Raw genomic sequence first — 5,389 nt, forward strand, 5'->3', positions numbered from 1 at the left:
TTATTTCACAGCTGACCTGACAGTGATGAGGGCAGCCCAATGCTCCCCACTGGAGGAAGACGAGGGAATGAATGAGCAGTGGGGTTACATGTCACAGATTCCCAAGGCCAAGAGAACTGTAACAGCACCCAGCCCCAAAAGTGCAGAGCTTCTCCCAGAAACTGCAGTAGAGCAGGTCATTGAAGGGCACACACAATGTCATGATAAAGCTTTCACATCACAATAGAAAAATCAGGAGCACAAGGCAAGAAAGGACCTCCTGAAGTCCTCTCCCATTGACTTCAGGGGATAGGAAAGACACGTGATCCCCTGCATAAACTCAGGATGAAACTGGATATGCACAAGTCTAAAAACACTTCAAGCCACAGCGAGTCCACCCCACCCTGGTAACGCCATTCCGGTGATTAATCACTTGCTGCTAGGAAAGTGGGTCTGATGTCAACACTGAACTTATATAACTGCAATTTTGAGCTGGTGCCTCTGTTTATGCCGGTGTGAACAACAGCAAAATACCTCCCCTTTGCTACTTGTGTGTGGCTGCACCCAGGGATAGAAGCCCTTCTCCTCAAGCTAAGGAGACTGAGCTCCTAACACCCCTGGATTGTGACATTGGTTTTCCAGCCCCCTGGTTATTTCTGTGTCCCTCTGGTATGTGTACATCTTTCTTGAAGCTTAGAATTGGATGCAGTGTCCTAAGCATGGTCCTACCAGTGCTGGGCACACAGGTGAGATATTCCCCACCCCCCCATCCCTCATCCCCACAGTCCTGGCTCCCCATTTCAGCCATTGAACACTACATTAAAACTAGCATGCCTGGGTGACCTTGGGACCTTCTCTGAGTCATTCTAAGCAGCAAGTGTTGCCACCCAAAAGAAGTCACCCACTGTTGTAGCCCCTGCAACTCCAACATCACAAGCTCAGCCCTGTTTCAAGGTGCCCATAATTATACCAACAGCATACCAAACATGTGCATCAATCTTGTGAAACAGCTTCCCACTTGGTGGGTACGTAGCATAACAGACCCTGAAGCATCCCCTGAGCCAACAGACCAGAAGATAAGTATTATCAGATACTCAGGAGCATCTCACACAATCTACGTGATGATTGACATGCCAAAGGGCTACAGAGTCAGATTCCAGGACGCTGGATTATGGAACCGCATCAGACTTCAGGTGGGGATTAGCCAAGGGAAGGAGCTTTCTCCCAAAAAGATCCCCCCGCAGCACAGTCAGCCCCTGGGCTCAGAATAAAAGCATTCTGGGTGTGGAGATGCCAATGGGCATTGTGACAGCCGAGGGACGGTCTAAGGCTATGGCCAGTAGCCCGGACCGTCAGGTGGGTATTTTCCACGACGGAGTAGAGTTAGGCACAGAAGCGTATTGGTTTTACAAAGAAAGCTTTACTTACACTGCCGATGGTCGCAGTGCAGGAAGAAAACTTGCTTGAGTTACAGTTGCACACAAACACACAGGGGTGAGATCTCTCTTCGAACCGAACCGAACCGAGTTGAGTCGTCGATGTACGACTCCACGAGCGCTTAACACGGGGGTACGTCAATATTTCCACGATGACGGGGAAGCAATTAGAGACTGATCAGGCCCCTAAGTTCTCCTCCAAGACACACGCGGAGTTTGCTAGGCTCCACAGCGCGCTTAGAGTTCTCCACGAGATGGTTGTGGAGTCCTCCAACTTGGGCGGAAACTGCTCTAACCTTTTATACGGCTAGCAAGCCAATCGCTAGCCACCAGGTAGGAATAATTTAGAATTGACCAATAGTGGGACACAAATTTGCATACTCGTGGCGGGAACTTTTTGCACCGGGGTTTTCTCTCTGCAGCTGAGAAATCCACCGTGCAAAGAAAGCTCCATGTGGCGGGAAAATTCCAATGTGCCGAGGCACTAAAAATCATTGGGTTATGACAGGCATGCGGTGGGAATTCCTGCCACTCCCAGTCACATTGTTTTATCAATAGAAAAGGTAATTTTGCAGTCACAGGGTGCATCTACATATGAGACTTTGCTGTGCACTAGACTAATCTAATGCAGGGGTAGGCAATGTTTTGTGGCCGGAGTGCTGAAAAAGCCACAATGATGACCTTGGAAGTTGTCAGAGTGCCAGCATGCCAGATAAACAAAATGGAGGGGACGGGGGGACGACATGGCAGGGTAAAGACAGACTTTATGAGGACTCAAGAACCTGGCTTAGTTAAAGATACTGATTAGGACTTGAGAGACCAGTGCCAGTCACCCAGGCTTAAAACCAATGCATTGGCAACCCAGACAGAGCGGTTTATTGTGGGGGATGAAGCAGCAACTGGACCGACCCTACATCTCAGGGGATACATATTTATAACCTCTTCCTTACAGCCTATGAATATATAATTACAGAGCTCCTGGCCTTCATCTCTGAAAACTCATGGTGATTGGAAGAGGTCCCAGATAATTGGAAAAGGGCAAAGATAGTGCCCATATTTAAGAAAAAGAAAAAGGAGGGTCCAGGGAAATACAGACCGGTCAGCCCCACCTCAGCCCCTGGACAAATCATGCAGCAGATCCTCAAGGACTCCACAAGGAGGAAGAGTTGGAAGTCCTTTCACAGTCATGGCACTGGGATGTGACTAGGAAATTACCTGTGAAGAATGAGTGGGGGTGGGGGCAGGGACAGAGGCCCGTGTCCACACCCCCACCCTGCCGCTTCAGGTCTGGGTCCACCTCCCCACCCTCCATGACTTCGGTCTGGATCAGACGGCGTGCCCCCCCGGCTTTGGATCCTGGTTTGGATTCCCCCCTCCCCAACTCTGCCTCGCATCCAGGCCTGATTCCCCCCTCAGGTGCTTTGGGTCTGGGTCCAGCTTCCTCCCCTGTCCCCACTCTCCCCACCCGAATACCACTTTGGGTCTGGGTCTGCCTTCCATCCTCCCCGCAACCCCCTCTCCTCCCAACCCCCGGTCTTTGGCTCCAGGCCCACTCCTCCCCTCTCTTCCACAACTTTGTGACTGGTCCCCCCACACCCCCGCCAGCACTTTGGGTCTGATGCCTCTCCCCTCCCACCCCACCCTCCAGGTCTGCCTGGCCCCTGTCCACCGGCCTCCCCACACCACTCCCCTCCCTCCCTGAGCATCCCCTCTCCCAAGGCGCGGTGCAGCATGACAGTCGTGGTGGGCCCAGCCCTAGCCTGCTTCCCCCAGCCCCACCCCTCCCTCCATCCCTGCCCACTGCCTCCCCCTCCCTGCCAGCTATTCTGATGGGTGGTAGGGCTGGGCAGCAGTGGGGGCTGCCACCATCATCCCCCCCTGCACCCTCTGGCAGGGAGGCGGGAGGGGGAAGCCCAGGTGCTTGGACAACTGGTGCTTGTTCGCCCATGCAGCCTGGGCTGCCCAGCCAATCAGTGCCAATTCTCTGGGCAGCACATGTGCAGTTGGCCTGGAGCAATATGACAGACAGACAGACAGACTAAGCCTTTTATTATGTTAGAATTGGAATAACAGAGACTTGGTGGGAGCTCGCATGACTGGAGCACTGTCATGCATGGGTACAAACTGTCCAGGGAGGGCAGGCAGGGGAGAAGAGGAGGAGGGGTGGGACTGTATGTAAAGGAGACTGATAATTGCTCAGAGCTCCAGCACAAAGCTGGGGACAGGCCTGTTGAGAGTCCCTGGGTTAGGGCTAGAGGGGCAAGCAATAAGGGTGATGTCACGGTGGGGGTCTGCAAGACCACCACACCAGGAGGAAGTGGTGGTTGAAGCTTTCTTCAGACAGCTAGCAGTAGTTTCCCAATCACAGGCCCTGGTTCTCATGGGGGACTTCAATCACCAGGACATCTGCTGGGAGGGCAACAAAGCAGTGCCCAGGAAACCTAGCAAGTTTCTGGAGAGTGTTGGTGACAACTTCCTGGTGGAAGTGATGCAGCGGCCAACTAGGAGTGTTGCTCTTCTTGACCTGCTGCTCACAACCAGGGAAGAATTGGTGGGGAATGTAGTAGTGGATGGCAACTTGGGCAGCAGTGACCATGAGAGGACTGAGTTCAGGATACTGAGGAAAGGAAGGATGGAGAGCAGCAGCGTAAGGATCCTGGACTTCAGAAAAGCAGACTTCAACTCACTCAGGGAACTAACCCATAGGCAGGATCTCCTGGGAAGCCAGCCTGAGGAGGAGACAAGTCCAGGAAAGCTGGCTGCACTTGACAGAAACCTTACTGAGATTGCAGTAACAGTCCACTGTGATGCACAGGAGACTAGCAAGTATGGCAGAAGTACAGCTTAACTAAATCATAAACTAATGTTATGTCTCAGCTCCATGCTCTTGGGGAACCCTGGCACAGGACGCAGTCTGTCTGACTCACAAAAGACTCACCCTCCTGCCCCTCCTCTACATAAATGAAAATGATTAAGATGTAGTAAGAGACACACCTAAAACCCTCCAGATCAGGGTGACAAGAGTGAAATAACTGCCCTAGGTCTCATTTGCATCCGAGATGGAACCACATGACCATTCATTTACATGGGAGATGGAGAACAGAAAGCCTGAAGCAGAGACTGCAGTGAATTCTGGGATCAGAGAAGCAGGGGAGCACTGCATGATGGGGAATCTGTGCTCCAAATGCTAATCAACCCAAGTTCACACACACCCAGCTCAGCATTTATCAGACCAGTTCTGATCTGGATTTACAAAGGACTTCCCCCCCCCCAGACACACACACACCTCCAAGTCTACCAGGCATCTTGAGCCGTACATTCCCCGGTTCCACTATGGGAGGCCTATTTAAACTTGATTGACTAAAACTCGGTTGCCGGGTTTGGGAATGCTGAGACAAAGATACCGAGTCAGAGGTGGCATGAGCAACATTTGAACAATGGTAAAGGGTTCGTCACAGCTTCCAGCCCATTGGAGCCCTAATCACAGGTATTGTCATACTTTTCCCGAGACGACTGGTGGAAGTCCTCTCCATAAAAGATTATGAGCACCCCAATAATTGTCTCAAGTCTGTTAAAAGACTATAGTAAGATCTGGAAAAGTCATGCTAAGCTGAGGCTTGTTCACAACAAGTGAAAATCCAAAATCCTGATGCTGCAAGCTATCTATTGTTTCTGAAGAAACTATGAGATTTCCCATCAGTATATCTGCTAAACATAGGAATTTCAAGCTGGCTCCCAAGTATCTGGTTACTCCCTAACCTTATGTGTTTCCTGATTATCAATCAGTTTGTTGAGATGTTCCAAACCAGATAACCCCTTATCAAGAGAAAAGACAATGATTTACACTATTGAGAGTGCTTTGAAGCAGCTAAACTGAGGGTATAAAAATCTGTAAAAAGCAGCAGTGTGTGTGTTTCAAGAAGAAAATTCCTGTGCTCACACCATCCCCTGTTGTTCTTGGGATGCTGGAAGAA

The sequence above is a fragment of the Alligator sinensis genome, unplaced genomic scaffold, assembly GCF_000455745.1.
Source record: "Alligator sinensis unplaced genomic scaffold, ASM45574v1 scaffold634_1, whole genome shotgun sequence".
NCBI lineage: Eukaryota > Metazoa > Chordata > Crocodylia > Alligatoridae > Alligator > Alligator sinensis.